Source organism: Canis lupus, chromosome 24, assembly GCF_003254725.2.
Source record: "Canis lupus dingo isolate Sandy chromosome 24, ASM325472v2, whole genome shotgun sequence".
Classification (NCBI taxonomy): domain Eukaryota; kingdom Metazoa; phylum Chordata; class Mammalia; order Carnivora; family Canidae; genus Canis; species Canis lupus.
Genome location: NC_064266.1, coordinates 18,017,223 through 18,035,017, shown reverse-complemented (window position 1 = coordinate 18,035,017; position 17,795 = coordinate 18,017,223). Strand labels below are relative to the sequence as shown.

Below are 17,795 nucleotides of genomic sequence, written 5' to 3'. Positions count from 1 at the left end.
GGAGTGATTCCTCCTGCCCCTGGGGCCTAGCTGAATTCTCAAACTGTCTTTTTCTCCAGGCTAAAGCCTAGAATGGAGAGACTAGGGCCCATGCATTCCACGTCCTCTCTCTCCCCTTCCTCTCCATAATACCTTCAGGCCAAGGCCTAGGTTTTGTTTTTTGTTTGTTTTTAATGAGTAAAGGGATTTTTATTTTATTTTATTTCTCTCAAGTTTTTATTTAAGTTTCAGTTAGTTAACATTTAGTGTAATATTAACTTCAGGTTTATTTTTTTTTCCTAAAGATTTATTCATGAGAGACACACACACACAGAGGCAGAGACATAGGCATATAGAGAAGCAGGCTCCATAAAGGGAATTTGACGTGGGACTCGATCCTGGGACTCCAGAATCATGCTCCAGGCTGAAGGCAGATGCTTAACCTCTGTGCCACCCAGGCATCCTTAGCTTCAGGTTTAGAATTTAGTAATTCAACACATGCACACAACACTCAGTGCACAAGTGCACTCCCTAATACCCATCCCCTCTCTAACCCATCTCCCCACCTACCTTCCCTCTGGTAACTATCACTTTGTTCTCTATAGTTAAGAATCTGTTTCTTGGTTTGCCTCCCTTTTTCCCACCATATTAGTTTGTATTGTTTCTAAAATTCTACATATGAGGGGACTCATATGGTATTTTTTTTACATTTTTTAAATTCAATTTGCCAACATACAGTGTAACACCCAGTGCTCATCCCATCAAGTGCCCTCCTCAATGCCCATCACCCAGTTACTCCTTCCCCCCACCCACCTCCCCTTCTGCAATCCTTTGTTTGTTTCCCAGAGTTAGGAGTCTCTCATGGTTTGTCTCCCTCTCTAATTTTTCCCACTCACCTCCCCTCCTTTCCCTTATAATCCCTTTCACTATTTCTTATATTCTACATATGACTGAAACCATATGATGATTGTCCTTCTCCGACTGACTTATTTCACTCAGCATAATACCCTCCAGTTCCATCCACATCAAAGCAAATGGTGGGTTTTCATTTTCTCTGATGGCTGAATAATATACCTATATATATATATCCCACATCTTCTGTATCCATTCATCTGTCGAAGGACACTGTGGCTCCTTCCACAGTTTGGCTATTGTGGACATTGCTGCTATGAACATTGGGGTGCAGATGTCCCAGCGTTTCACTACATTGGTATCTTTGGGGTAAATACCCAGTAGTGCAATTGCCGAGTCATAGGGTAGCTCTATTTTTAACTTCTTGAGGAACTTCCACACTGTTTTCCAGAGTGGCTGTACCAGTTTGCATTTCCACCAACAGTGCAAGAGGGTTCCCCTTTCTCCACATCCTCGCCAACATTTGTTGTTTCCTGTTTTGCTAATTTTCACCATTCTTACTGGTGTGAGGTGGTATCTTGTTGTGGTTTTGATTTGTATTTCCCTGATGTGGAGCATTTTCTCATGTGCTTGTTGGCCATGTGTATGTCTTCTTTGGAGAAATTTCTGTTCATGTCTTCTGCCCATTTCATGATTGGATTATTTATTTCTTGGGTGTTGACTTGGATAAGTTCTTTAGAGATCTTGGATACTAACCCTTTATCTGTATGTCATTTGGAAATATCTTCTCCCATTCTGTATGTTGTCTTTTAGTTTTGTTGACTGTTTCTTTTGCTGTGCAGAAGCTTTTTATCTTGATTAAATCCCAATAGTTCATTTTTGTTTTTGTTTTCCTTGCCTTCATAGATGTATCTTGCAAGAAGTTGCCATGGCCAAGTTCAAAAAGGTTGTTGCCTGTGTTCTCCTCTAGGATTTTGAGGTATTCTCGTCTCACATTTATATCTTTCAACCATTTTATCTTTCTGTATGGTGTAAGAGAATGGTCCAGTTTCATTCTGTATGTGGCTGTCCAATTTTCCCAACACCATTTATTGAAGAGTCTGTCCTTTTTCCGGTGGACATTCCAAGGCCTAGGTTTTGTTTTTTTTTTTTTTTTTTTTTTTTAATTTTATTTATTTATGATAGGCACACAGTGAGAGAGAGAGAGAGGCAGAGACATAGGCAGAGGGAGAAGAAGGCTCCATGCACCGGGAGCCCTACGTGGGATTCGATCCCGGGTCTCCAGGATCACGCCCTGGGCCAAAGGCAGGCGCTAAACCGCTGCGCCACCCAGGGATCCCAAGGCCTAGGTTTTGAAAGCACACAATGGAAGTAATGCTCCAATCTAGTAGCTCTTGGTATATCAAATGAGAGCTATAGGAATTTAGAAAATTATTTCCCTTTTGACGATGCCCTGCTTTGAAGCTTATCAATCTGCAGCATAATCTATTATGCTATAATCTATTGTAAATGCCCAAAGCTGAAAAAAAAAATCCTCTTTACTTATTTTCTGCAATAAATCAAATCCTCACCACCCCAGTAAGATGGGTGAATTGTGGCAGACATGGAGATTTACTGCTCCAATAAGGAAGACTTGCTGCCCAGCTGCAGACAGCATGGTCAGCAGCTAGCTGTCAGCTCCTTCAGGGTGTCTACCTCAGCCATAGTTGACTCTTCCAAGGTCATGCCCTTCCTGAAGCAGCCTACCTAGAGACTGGATCAGATGGAGGGTGTACAGGCCTGGCTTTTTTGGCTCAACGTGGGACACTCTGCTGAGAAAGGTCATCGAAAAGACATGACCACCAGTTGACCTGTGAGCTGGACCTGGGCAATTGAAGGCTCCTCCCTCCCTCCCCTCTCCTTGGAATATGGGTTCCGCTTGCCCTTCTTACTTCCAGAGTTTGCTCCAAGGACATAGCCTTGAGATAGTGATGTGGTGTTGAGAATATGTGCATGGTATATGTGCCTGAACCCAGTTAAGACCTCTGTATAAACTTTGAAGATTTGGTGGGCAGGTGTGGGGGTCTACTTGTCTTGCTGCTGCTCAAGATAAACCTTATATGTAATTTCCCTTTTGCTTATTAAAACTGCCACCTACCAACTTGAAGTGCTCTGCTTCTTTCTTTGGTCTTTCCCTGCTCTTTGCATTTGGGACCCAGTTTCAGATTACACTCAGGAAGCTCCCAGGGTCATAAACCAGCACACACTACTGGGCAGTGCTCATTCAGAAATTCCCTGCTGGACTGGCGGAGGTTTTACTGGGCCTGCACCACATTTGGACTTCTTCCTTCTCTCAGTCTGGCTTCTGCCTCCTTCTTTCCCATAATAAATATCTTGCATCCCAAGCTCCATCTCAGAATCTAATTTCAACCTATGATAGAGACACTTTGGGCTGAACATAAATATCCTTATAAATACAAGGGAGTACTATTCAGCCTCAAAAAGTAAAGAAATTCTGACATCTGCTGAAACATAGATGAATGTTGAGGAAATTATGCCAAGTGAAATAAGCCGGCCACACACACCCAAAAAAACATACCATATGATTCTACTTAGCTGAGGGATTCCAAGTAGTCATAGAGACATAAAATAAAATGATGGTTGCTAGGGTCAGAGGGGGAAATGGTGAGATACTGTTTAATAGGTACACAGTTTTATTTGGGGAAGATAAAAACCATTGTGGAGATGCATATTGTGATGGTTGCACGACAATGTGAGTTTACTTAAGGCCACCGAGCTACACACTTAAAATTGGTAAATTTTATGTTATGTATATTTCATCACAACAAACTTGTTTTAAAAGTCAGCTATAGGGGATTCCTGAGTGGCTCAGTGGTTTAGCGCCTGCCTTTGTTCAGCCCAGGGTGTGATCCTGGAGTCCCGGAATCGAGTCCTGGGATTGAGTCCCACATCGGGCTCCCTGCATGGAGCCTGCTTCTCCCTCTGCCTGTGTCTCTGCCTCTCTCTCTCTCTCTGCCTCTCATAAATAAATAAATAAAATCTTTTTTTAAAAAGTCAGCTATAAGTCAAAGAATTACACACTACAGGCAAGTTTATGAAATAAAAGGATGGTTAAATATCAGGAAATCTTGGTGAGATGCTAAAAGTCTAAACTGGTCCCTTTAGGACCATCATAAAGAAAGTGCCCTCAAGGTATATTTCAGCAGCATTAGCACAGAGTGACCTTGACATTGGATACACTTAACAAAGACATAAGAAATGGGGCAGAGATCATGCTCATTCTTTTCATATGACAGAGTCCTGGATGGTAACATTTCCAGAGGGAGAATGAAGGATCCTGAAGGGACTGCATGAATCTTCCCTGGTCACTTTCAGAAAATAAAGGAGGCTGTAGTAGAATGGAACTGAAAATTTCCAAGTATTGATTGTGTCCATTAAATAAGCCATTGTGTTTAAAATCGCCATGAGGGGCAGCCCCGGTGGCGCAGTGGTTTAGTGCCGCCTGCAGCCCGGGGTGTGATCTGGAGACCCTGGATCGAGTCCCGCGTCGGGCTCTCTGCATGGAGCCTGCTTCTCCCTCTGCCTATGTCTCTGCCTCTCTCTCTCTCTCTGTATCTCTATGAATAAATAAATAAAATCTTAAAAAAAATAAAATCGCTATGACATTATAATGCAGAGGGCCCTGATTTTACTTGATTTTCTTAAAAATAAATCTAGACTTGAGGTGCCTGGGTGGCTTAGTCAGTTAAGCACTTAACTCTTGGTTTTAGCTCAGGTTATCATCTCAGGGTCCCGGGACTGAGCTCCGAGTTGGGTTCCGTGCTCAGTGCAGAGTCTCCTTGTCCCTCTTCCTCCCTCTCTGACCTTTCCCTCCCCATCTGCTCCTCTCCCCACTTGTGGACTCTCTCTCTAAAATAAAATAAATAAAATCTTTAAAAAAGTAAATCTGGGTTCATGTTTTTGGTTGAAATATTAAGTGACCTGTGTCCATCTCCATCATCAACTGCCAGTATGTCACATTAGCAATGTTGCTAAGTGTAACCCACTGGTCAAGATAGTGACCTGGTACCAGATGGTAAAGGTACCTTTTCCTCTTTGCTATTAGTAAATATTCTTTGGGTGATACTTTGAGATCTTTTGATTATCCTTTTTCTCAACCCCTTTCATTGTAATGGGTTTATCTTTACTTGATGATTCCTGTCTGAGCTACATATTACTAGAATGTTTCTAAAATGACTTTTCCATTTCTGTCATTCCTTCTACATTGGTTAGTTGGCATTCTTCTATGAAGAACTTTCTTTTCTGTGCTCTCTAAAATGTTTTGTGTTAATATACATGAATATATTTATTTTCGTTCAACAAATTGTAATCCATCTGGTGCATTACTCATTTGAGGCTGGTGCTGCCCCACGTTTGACATATAAGGTAGAATACAAGGTGTATTTTCTGGGGGGTGGAGTCTGGGATTTGACATTTGTAACTGGCTCCCTCTAGTGCTACTTATGCCCATTCAAGTTTGAAAAGCCGAGGGGAGGCGCTTCCAAAGGACTCTGTGAGCAATTTATGTGAATAGTGGTCCCACACCCATAAGGCAATACAGTTAAAATGTAAAAAGGTTATTCTTCTGAGACAAAAAAAAAAAAAAAAAAGGGCCAGAATACCATCAAACAAATGTCTACCTTCCACAGGTGGAAAGGAACAAGTAAGAAGTGGGTGAAGAGGTTGGGAGACAAGATACCTACTAATTCTTGCAATGATACAGGACTGTTTTTCTGAATAATGGGAACCAGTTGCTTCCATCCACAACGGTAGGGAGTTGTTTGATATTTGAGACCAAACAGCTGATATGATCAGGAAAATGCTGAAAACAAGCTGGCAAACAGAATATATGAATACACACTGTCATTCCTACTGAAGAGGCCAAACAAAATCCAGAAAAGGTATGAAAGAGGGAAAGTAATAATAAGTCTATAGTAGTAGGCCAGGTGCTTCCAAAAAAGTCTTGGAAAACAGAGAGCAGAAAGAAATGTGTAGTCTAAAAAAAGAGGAATTGTGCTGAGGTGTTTTTGCCTGCTTCCTTTCCAAACCTCACTAAAATAACAGTAAATTAAAAAGAAAAGAAAATAGCACAGACTCCACAAAGATAAAAAGAACAGGTATTGAGGCAGGCAAGCCCAGGCTAACAAATGTCAATAATATATTAGATGTTCTCACCTGACATAGGGGAGAAAGAGAAAATGAGTCTACACTTGGAAAAGAGGTAAAGTTATAGTTGACTGCTTTCTCGTACCTTGAAAAACACCTCCACAAACCCTGTTTAATGGAAGTAGAACCTTGTGTATGGGGAATGTAATTCATTACCACAATGTATCTAATGGATCTGCAGCTATTGAAGGAAGGGCCAGTTTTTTGGTCCTATATAGTTATAGTTTAACTTTAGAAACCAATCGATTCTGTGGTGTTATAGACTGCTGTGTAGCTAAATACCGAACTTTATTGCCCTGTAGAAAGTTAGCCAGACTTGAATCTTACCTAACAAATTATCTTTGGCATTCCTTTCATTAACTCTATGTTTGTGCACAAACACTCACACACTTCTGTTTTTCAAGCATTGGCAAACCACTTTTCTTTTTTTTTTTTTAACGTGCTGGTTCCTTCCTTAAGGATTTAAATAAGATTCGATATATGTTCATAATCTCTTGATTTCAGAAGTTTGCTTTAACATTTCTTTTAGTTTTCTCAGTTGTGCCAGGTAAATGGGAGTGAGCCAACAAGAGGAAAACCAATTTGTGCTTCAGTACCCCCAGAAATGCTCAGAGACTGGAAATACCACATAGCTCTGATGTCATGAGTGAAGGTTCAAGCTGGAACAGGAAGACACAGTTGAAAATCTTGGTCCTTCTCTACTAGGACAGAAAACTAAAATTTGCCATTTGGAAAGGTTGGACCCCAAACTCTCACTTTAGGGAGATGAGACACATAGCAGAGAATGAGGCTGTTGGAGTGGATACTGGGGAATGGAGTGAAGTCTGTATTATGAATGGAGAGCCTGGCGTCATCCCCTCCTCTGAGCCAGACAGATACCACCACTCTTTCTTTCCTACTCACACAAATGCTCCCCACCAGCAGGCAGAAGATAGGAAGTGCCTTTGCTAGAGAAATTGATGGGTCTGGAGAAAAATACATTCAAAAATTGGCATTTTGGGGGATCCCCCAATGAAACCTCTAGGTTTCCCCCAAGCCTATGAAGCCACAATCAATAAACATCTACAAACACAAAGCTCCAGTTCTTGTGCATATGAACAGAGGGCCATAGGTCACCTAATATGGAAAGCTGCTAATATGGAAATCAGAGACCTGAACAAACAGAAAGAAAAGGAACTTGAGGAAACAGAAAAAAATGACAAAGAACAGAAAAAAAATTTGTAAGAATCTACTATAATTAATATTCCCAGAGAAATTAGAGATCTTATATCCATGAAACAAGATTAGGATGCTATATATAAAAAGGAACATTTAACAAGCATAAAAAAGATTTTAGATGTCAAAATGTTATAGCAAAAACTTTTTTAAAAATTGAAAGTTTAAAAGATTACATTGAAAAAAATCTCCATAGAAAGTACCGAGAGAGAGAGAGAGAGAGAGAGAGATTAAACAGGAGAAAAATAATATGATTACTAGAAGAATAGGTCAGGAAGCCCAAGTCCTCTTTGCCCTTTTTATCAAAGTTCAGATAAGAAAATCGATCAGAGGCAAGGTAGTTCAACAGAAGAACATTAATTTAGAGAATTCAACGCAATAGTGGCAGAAGAGTTACAAGAGCCAAATGAGATGCCAAGAGATTAGCTGCAGCATGAAGCTACCATCATCTCCAGGACTGGAAGAGAAAGGTATGAAGTGATATTACTAGAGGTGATGTTACTCCAGAAGCTGGAGTCTGCCAGCAGAAAGGGAAATCATGGTAGGAGTAACCCAGCAGGAGATTCGGCCTTTGCTAGAGACACCACTGAACACAGATAGAAACAGGGAGGAATACCCTGGTCTCCACTCTTTTCACCTTTCCGTTTTCTGTCACAGCCTCCCATAGCTCAAAGGATGTAAGCACAGTAGGGCCAGGCAGGGAATGAGTACATGAGCAAATAAGAACCTGCCCAGCACATCCTTGAAACACCAGCTAAACTGAGATAGAAGAAGAGACAGAGACAAAAAGATAGGGACAGAGACAGAAAAACAGAGAGACAGACAAAAACAGAAAGGCAGAAACACAGAGATAGAGACAGAGAAAGGAGAAGGACAGACACATAGAAAGACATACAGAGATAGATGAGATGAGAAAATCAGGAGAGGAAATTGTCAAGGGGATAATCCAATTTCCCAGAATCAAAGGTCACAAGGTTCTAGTTGGAAAGGTCTCAGGAACTCAGCACAATATAGACAATCAACATGAACTCATATATATATGTATACACACACAGACACACACACAGATAGATATAGAGATAAATTTAGAAACAAACGTGTACCTATGCAGGTCAGTATACATACATATTTCCTAATTCTTGCTAAGAGATCCTGGGAGCAGTGACATCCCAGGAGAAACAAGTACCCTCAGTGCCCAGATCTTGGTTTCTAATACTCTCCACCAGTATAACTCTCTGGGCTCTTTGGAGAAATGCCTAAATTTAAAGCTCAGACAAGGAAAATATAAGATGAGCCCGGAGCATTTTGTAGTACTAGAAATTAAGGAAGTGTTCAAAAACTACAAAAACAACAATAAAGGATGGGACATATCAGAGGGATACCAGAGCCAACTTGGAGGTGTTCCCAATGGCCAAAGCTAAAAAATAAAATAATATAAAGTGGGAAACAAAATACATAATGTGGTACTGAATTATAACCCAAAGTATAAAACAAATATACATGAGTACATACTTGTATAAATAAGATGGTTGAATAAATAAACAAATGGGGGAGAAGGGACAAATCTTTATAGAAGAATTTCAAATAATATAAGTAGACATTCTCCCTTTTTTGCAGAAGGTAGAGTTTAGTTCCTTTCCTTGTTCCCTTCAACTTTGTGACTCATTTCCAAATAACAGAATATGGAAAGCAGAAAAAACAGTAACTTTACAACATAGAAACATGACAAATTACACCTTGACCAAATGATTGAGGTTAACATTATCAGTAAGAAGTTGTGTTGATATTATGTGTTCCCTGATATCACATGATCAGAAAGACATTTCACCTCTGTGCTATTCTTCCCCCAAATAGCAAACATCAGGCAAAACTCAAACTGAAGGACAATTCTATAAAATATCTAGCTAGTACTCTTCATAAAGGTCATGAAAACACAAAGAAAGATGGAGAAAAGCTGAATATAAAAGGATGGGTAAATGCTAACCAAAAGAAAACTAGTGTAGATATATTCATATCAGACAAAATAGACTTTAAGGCAAACAGTATTTCTAGAGACTTTCCTTAATGCTGAAATGTTCAATTTTCCAGGAAAATATAATTATTCTAAATTTGTAGGTACCTAATGTGGTCCTCAATATGAAAAGCTAAATAGAACTAGAAGAAAAAGTAGAAATTTCCACAATCATAATGAGCCATTTTAGCATCTTTCGGGAACTGACAGAATGGACAAAATAGATAAGTATGCCTATGGTTTGCCTTTTCCTTTCTTTTCTCTTTTCTTTTCTTCTTTTTTTCTTTTCTTTTTTTATTTATTTTTTATTTATGATAGTCACAGAGAGAGAGAGAGAGGCAGAGACACAGGCAGAGGGAGAAGCAGGCTCCATGCACTGGGAGCCCGATGTGGGATTCGATCCCGGGTCTCCAGGATCACGCCCTGGGCCAAAGGCAGGCACCAAACTGCTGCGCCACCCAGGGATCCCTCTTTTCTTCTTTTTTTCCTTTCTCTGCTTTACTTTCTTGCTGACTTGTTAATTTATTAAAAAGTAAAAAATTAGCATTATAAGCATTCTCATTAAAAATAAGGATTGGGATCCCTGGGTGGCGCAGTGGTTTAGCGCCTGCCTTTGGCCCAGGGCACGATCCTGGAGACCCGGGATCGAATCCCACGTCGGGCTCCCGGTGCATGGAGCCTGCTTCTCCCATCTGCCTCTCTCTCTCTCTCTCTCTCTGTGTGACTATCATAAATAAATTTAAAAAATTAAAAAATAAATAAATAAAAATAAGGATGGAGGGGCATCTGGGTAGAGCAGTTAGCTGAGCACCTGGGCTCTTGATTTTAGCTCAGGTCATGATCTCAGGGTCATGACACTGAGTCCTGCATCAGGCTCTGTGCTGAATGTGGAGCGTGCTGGGGTTTCTCTCTCTTTCTCCCTTGTCCCTTCCTACCTCATTCTCTCTCTCTCAAATAAATAAAAATCTTAAAAATAAAAACAATAAAAAGAAATAAGGATAGGGACACCTGGCTGGCTCAGTTAGTGGAGCGTGCGACTCTTGATCTTAGGGGTTGTGACTTCCAGCCCCATGTTGAGTGTAGAGATTACTTAAAAAAATAATAAAATCTAAAAAAAGAAAGAAAGAAAAAAATAAGGAGAGCAGGAAAGAAAGAGAGAAAGAAAGAAAGAAAGAAAGAAAGAAAGAAAGAAAGAAAGAAAGAAAGAAAGAAAGAAAGACCAGGCAAAATAATTTCAGCACATAGGTTAGGCGGGATCAAGAAGGAGAGTTACGCTTTTCATTATGAGCTTTGTGATGCTATTTTACCTTTTAAATCATTTTAATTTGTTGCTTTGGTAAAAATTAACAAATTAAAATGAAATTTTAAATTATTGAATAGGGATCCCTGGGTGGCTCAGCGGTTTAGTGCCTGCCTTTGGCCCAGGGCGCGATCCTGGAGTCCCGGGATCGAGTCCCTCGTCGGGCTCCCGGCATGGAGCCTGCTTCTCCCTCTGCCTGTGTCTCTGCCTCTCTCTCTATGTCTATCATGAATAAATAAATAAATAAATAAATAAATCTTTTAAAAAATAAAATTATTGAATAAATTTAAAAAATTTGACAGAATCAGATCAATGGAGAATAGAAGCAAAGAGAACATCCCAAAACATGCCTGTTAGAAGTAGTTTAATACCAAGCAAAAAAGTTAACTTCCCAAAGAAGTTAACTGTTACTTAAACAACATTGTATTATTATTAATTTTTTTTAAAGATTTTATTTATTTAGTTATAGACACAGAGAGAGAGAGGCAGAGACACAGGCAGAGGGAGAAGCAGGCTCCACACAGGGAGCATGATGTGGGACTCAATCCCGGGTCTCCAGGATCACACCCCAGGCTGCAGGCAGCGCCAAACCGCTGCACCACCGGGGCTGCCCACAACATTGTATTATTACAGAAATAGAAAGCTAGATCAATGGAACAATGCCTAGTCAAGAAACAGACTCACAAAAATGTAGAATTTAGTTTGAAATGAATGTGTCATTTCTAATTGGTGGGGAAAAGGACACTATTCAACATATGGTTTTGATTTTGAAATAATAGGTCTTACATATGGGAAAAGATTAAGTTAGATTTCCTACCTTGTGCCAGCAATAAAAATACCTTCCAAGTAGAATACAGATCTAAAATGAAAATACAAAAATTTTTAAAAGATTTTATTTTTAAGTAATCTCTACACCCAATGTAGGATTTGAACCCACAACCCTAAGATCAAGAGTCATGTGTTCCACTGATTGAGCTAGCCAGGTGCCCCACAGATTTTCTAAAAGTAAAAGAGGGATGCCTGGGCGGCTCAGCAGTTGAGTGTCTGCCTTTGGCTCAGGGCATGATTCCGGGATCAAGTGCCACATCGGGGTACCTGCATAGAGCCTGCTTCTCCTCCTGCTTTTGTCTCTGCCTCTCTCTCTCTCATGAATAAATAAATAAAATTTTAAAAATAAATAAATAAAAGTTAAGGATAGATAGAATTAGAAAAGAATAAACACACACATATACATATAAATATATATAACCATAATTTGAGGAGAAAAAGGTTTTCATAAGCAAAACACAAGAGGCAGAGTTGATAGCTACTGTATGCTTATCAAGTTTTCCTTTCCTTCATTCTTCCATGACAAAACTCTTACAATCCATGTGGAGCAGATTCTGAACAGTTTGAAATGACTGATCCAGCCATTAGACACAGGAATCAATATATAATACATATTGGCCAGAGTTCCCATAACAGGTTAACAGGCTTTCCCGGGATTCCTATATCTAAACCATCATACAGTCTTTCTCTCTTCCTTTGGAACCATCAAGTGTAAGAATATGCCCCATGGGATACTTGGGTGGCTCAGTGGTTGAGCGTCTGCTTTCAGCTCAGGGCGTGATCCTGGGGTTCTGGGATCAAGTCCCACATTGGGCTTCCTGCATGGAGCCTGCTTCTTCCTCTGCCTATATCTATACCTCTCTCTCTGTCTCTCATGAATAAATAAATAGAATCTTAAAAAAAAAAAAAAGAATATGGCCCATGTTTCCAACAAGGCAAAAAGAACTTTATTTTATTTTATTTTTAATTTATGATAGTCACAGAGAGAGAGAGAGAGAGGCAGAGACATAGGCAGAGGGAGAAGCAGGCTCCATGCACCGGGAGCCCGATGTGGGATTCGATCCCGGGTCTCCAGGATCGCGCCCTGGGCCAAAGGCAGGCGCCAAACCGCTGCGCCACCCAGGGATCCCCCAAAAAGAACTTTAATAGGAAAGAAACCCAGAGAGCTCCTAGACTAAGAGAGAAGTTATCCTAAATGACATTGTTGGAATTATGATCTAGTTGTGGCTCAGGACCAAATACATCTAGATTTCCCAATTTTGTTAGCCAATAAACTTTTTAATTTGAACTAAATTGAGTTGGGTTTCTAATACTCTCAACCAAAAGAATCATGTCTAATAATCCAAACATGATAAAGGTTAAGCTTATTGATCTAGAACCCATAAAATTACAATCTTATAGATAATGAGAAATATTATAAACAAAGTAAAGACAAGTGGTGGATTGGAATAAATTATTTACAGTAAACAATGGGCAAAAGATCAATGTCTAATATATAAATAGTGAGTAATTCAATAAAGAAAAAATGACTCAAAGGAAAATTGAGAAAAAGGTATTGTCCGTCAAAACTCTTTCCTTTGGAAAAAAAAAGAATTCTTTCCTTTGAAAATGATAAAGCTTAGCTCTTACTCCTTTAAGCAAAAAAGGGAAGTTGGTGTTCAAATAACTAGGAACCCAAAGGAGCAATATGCTTCAGGAATGTCAGGATCCTGATGCTTAGGTAAGCCCACAACTACGTGTTCTTTCTCCTTCTCTTAGTTCTTTCTTTTTTGTGTGTGTAGGTTTCATTGTCACCAAGGGGCTCTGCACATGGCAGCAATATGTTTTCTTGCATCATTTCATCATAACTGCTTTGGTTTTAAGTGTTATAAAACCCAACCCAAACTGGTTTAAACAAAAAAGAGAACTCATTAGCCTATGAAATCAAAGAAGTATCATCTAAAGGGAGATTGTCTTTGAGTGGAACTTGAACCAAGAGCTCCAACATTGTCAAAGCAGAACTCATTTTGCCTTTCCACAATATCCTGCCTTCTTCTGTGTTGGTTTTATACTCAGGTTCCTCATGATTGGCCTCTAGTAGCCCTAGGTTCCCCCCATCCTTGATGCTCTAAAAATGGGGGTGAGGGTGGGGGTGGGAAAATTTTTCTATTCACTCATATTTCGGTGGCTCTGACTGGGTCATAAGACACCCCCCAAACAATCTCTGTGGCCACTGAAGAATGTGATTAGCTATAGTGAGTCATATGCCCACCTATGGACTCAAAAAGAAGTCATCTTCACCCAGAGTAAAAGAACTAAGAATAAAAGAAAAAAGTAGTTCCTTCTTCCTTCCTCCAAAATCAATGTACTGTGTTTTGTTTTTTTTTTTAAGATTTTATTTATTTATTCATGAGAGACAGAGAGTGAGAGGCAGAGACACAAGCAGGCTCCACACAGGGAGCCTGATGTGGGACTCAATCCAGGGACTCCAGGATCACGCCCTAGGCCAAAGGCAGGCACTAAACCGCTGAGCTACCCAGGGATCCCCAATGTAATATTATCAGAAGTAGAGTGAAGTACATTTCAGGGAGTGAACATGTATCTACTACATTGTTCTTATATATAGCTCATAATCTTAGAGAAAGACAGATCTGCTTTCTGAGATGATCCCAAAGGCTCTAGCTATGCTGGGGCCATATGTCTTCTTTGGGCCAATTCATCATTGTGTCCTAGCTGGGCATCCAGGACGCAGAGCCTGAGACTTAAACCTGAGCAACGGAGGAATGCTCTCAGGAAAATCCTATAAGGGAGCATGGGAAGCAGGATAGGGTCAGGGAAAAAACTAACAAAGGTGAGGATCCAGCTGATCTCTTGGGGGAGTTCTGATGTATAAATTGCCTGCAGAATTGTCTCCCTCACCTTCCCATGAGATAGATGAGCTGTCTTTGTACCTCCTTTTAGATGTGGAATGCCCCCTGGTGGGAGGGGACAATATCCCAGCCAAATTGGCCCCCTCCTCCTGAGGGAAATTCTCTGAAGAAGTTTGTGGCAGTGAGCCTCTAATGGCAACACTCACCTGAACTGCAGGATGGGTGCACTGGCCAGTAAAGGGGATCTGACTGGGGCACCAATAGTATCTGCTATAATGACTACAATGATTGGTCCGCTTGGGTCATTTGTACACTCTGTGACGGGGAGGCCTTTGGAGGGACAGTCCCCCCAGAATCCTATGGAATGGGAGAAAGTGATTCTGAAAAGCAGAATCAGATAGTTTGCATTTTCTTTAACTGTCCAGCATTCACACACATGTGCCTACACTTTAAATGAATGTCCCCATTTAAGGTACTGAAGCTAGCTCATAAATGATGAGACCCCCTCTGAGTTCTTAAAGCAGATGCTTTGCCTATATCCCCTTGTCCTTACCACTTTCACGTATACTGGCCTGGCTTCCAGCTGCCAGCACGTGCGCTCCTTTGTATGATGCCTTTCTCTGATTATTTCCTACTCTGTCTTTGTCACTTACACAGCAGGCCCAAAGTGTAGAGGAATTAATATTTCATCCTCCCTGGGAGCTCCTCTCAACCAACGACTCATGGGACTTGATATATGGACACCCCAGCTCCCTAACTCCTTGCAGTGGATTAACACTGCAGTGCATGTTCTACACTGGCTCTCAGAGTTTCCCATGGGATTAAGCCCCCATTGTACACAACAGTAGCTGGCTTGATAATGAATCCTATATTGGTTGCCTTACTTTCTTTGTCTCACTTTCCCACTCCTCTACCAGTAATTTTTTAAATTCCATATAAGATACTTACAGTCTCATGATATGCTTCTGGGGGTACAGAAATGAAAACACCCCCTTTCCAAACAGAAATAGCTCAAGTCATGTCCTGTCTGCTGCAAGGTGTGTGTGGTCAGGGCAAGAGGGGTTCCTTCAGTTGTGAGCTTGCTGCATTCTTCGAATTTAGGGCCAGCTGTGGCTCCCCACTGTCTAGCAACATACAAATAACACAAACATACAAATTGTTGGAAGAAGACTGGAAGACCTCACTCAATAAATACTCACATTTGGAACAGGAGACAGAGAGAGAACATCAGGAAGTAGTCACCAGTTCATAATGCATACTTCCTCCTGCAAGACAGGAGCAGCAAAGGCTCTTTGGTTTGGCAGCAGACAACATCCTTGTTCAGTCCATCTCACTGCCTCCAGGCTATTCTCTGCGCTCATCGCTCTTGTTCATTGTCCTCCATGGCTATATCTAAAGGGTTCCCGGCATGGATTCCTCTTCTGAATTCTGTACAATGCGAGCAGCTCATTTTCTGTTGATGTGAGATCTGAAGATTGAGGATGCTTAATGGTAATGTCAGCCATACTTGTCTGATCATAAGACTCACCTGGAATGCTTATTAAATACATAAGTTCCCAGCACTGCTCTTCACATTTCTGAAGAGAAGATCCTTGGAAATTGTCCTTACTTGGATTTCCTAGTGAACAGAGCAAGAGGCAAAGGTTTCATGGTAGGGTCTTAATGGGAGGTGCTATCCCAAAACAAAAGTTAGAGACAAGGAGAAGGAAGGAAAGCAACCACAGGGTGGTATATTTTTGAGCTCACTGTAGCTTCAAGATAACATATTTGGTTGCTTAGTTACATAGGAGTCTTCTTAAAAAGTTATGCAAACCCACCATGTTTTGAAATGGTGAAAGGAAAAAATTATTTGCTTGTTCCCTCCTCTCACCTTGCACTGGCCAAACTTCACACATGGAGTGTCTTGTTTCTGTTTTTGTTTTTTCACCCTTGGAGTGTTAATCCTTCACAGCTGAGATTCTTTCCCACTCTCACAGAAGAGGAGGCTAAGTTCCTTGACTGACTGGTTCACGAAGTCATGGGTGGTGGGAGAATAGCAACTTCCTCAAATGAGGAAATGCAGGTAGAGAATAATTGATTCATAAAATTTGGAGGTCACAGGTTAAGGGATGACAGTCAAGATAGTGAATGAGAAATTGTTATCAGTAGTATAGGACAAAGAAAATGAATACTTGTTTTGATGACATGAAAAACTAAGATTCTCATTTAAGTCCAGGAGATACAAACATGAACTCCAAGAAATTAAGTATAACCCCATAATCCTTTTCTTTTCTTTTTAATATTTATTTATTTAATCTCTACCCCCTAACATGGAGCTTGAACTCAAAACCCCAGGATTAAGAGTCATATGCTCTCCTGAGCCAGCCAGGGGTCCCACAACTCCATAGACCTAAATTTGAATTTGGAACATCAGTGTGAACCTAAGGTATATTTTCTTTAAAAAACAGAAAAGATTATTTTCTACTTCCGTAAACTTAAAAAAAAACCCAAACCACAAGTCACTGGGAAGGGGTACCCCTAGCATCCAGATTGTGGTCTCTAAATACTATTTTTCTCTAAAAGGAGCCAAGGATACTTGAAATATTTGATTTCATATCTGGAGTATAAAATGTACAGGAAGAGCCTGAAATATCTTGTTTGAAATAAAAAAAAAACTCAAACAGATAAACCCATACAATACTACTGTAAGAAACAACCTTTAGCACATGGGAAAATGTGAACATCAAAAAGAACAGTACCTACAATGAACTGAAAGACAGCAGGTATGTTGTTTGTGAATCCATGATGATATTTAAAACAATAAAAACAACAAAATGCTTCCGTCAACACTGGAGGATACTAGGCAATGATGTCATCATCCTGAATACTGGTACATAAAGGCAAATAAGGATTTATCATGCTTTTACTCCATGAACTATACCTCAGAGCAACTAAATAGTTGACAAGGGAATGTACAATAACAGCTGGTAAACATATAAAGGATGATAGATTTAAATTAAATACTAGAAATAATAAGTATCAGAATTGAAATAAAGCAATGGTTCTAGGCTAGCTTTGTCAAATATAACATTCCATGATAATGGAAAAATTCTATATTTGCATCGTTCAACAGAGTAGCCATTGTAGCTGTTGAGCCCTTAAAATGTGGCTAGTGTAACTAAGGAATTAAATTTCTAATTTTGTTCAATTTTCATTACCTTTAGCCACATGTGGCTTGTTGCTTTGTACTGTTGAACAGTACAGTTCTAGGGCATGATTATGTTTGGCTGCTAAAATCATCAGGTGAAAAACTGGTGGGGAATTTATAATGGGTAGGTTAGAATTGCTACTCCAGAATTTACTGATCCATCTTAAAATGGATAAAGATACAAACTGACATTATATCTTCTGATGTGATGCAATGGGAAGTATGTAACTCCACCCATGAAATATTCTTGCCAAAAATATCAAACCTAAATATGATCCAGCTTCTAGATCTAACTACCAGTTTTGGAAATATATGGAATGAGAGAACATGATAAACACCACAGCAAGAGAGGTCAGCAAAATCTAAATG

At 40.0% G+C, this 17,795-nt stretch overlaps 1 protein-coding gene across 1 annotated transcript in view; it reads right to left on the bottom strand.

Moving 5' to 3' along the window:
- Nucleotides 1–17,795, bottom strand: part of DNAAF9 (dynein axonemal assembly factor 9) — a 190,207-nt gene that overhangs the window by 159,102 nt on the left and 13,310 nt on the right. The window contains exon 2 of the mRNA XM_049100735.1: nucleotides 15,439–15,857. The gene's annotated coding sequence lies outside the window, so the exon portion shown is untranslated. The remainder of the gene's footprint in view (nucleotides 1–15,438; nucleotides 15,858–17,795) is intronic.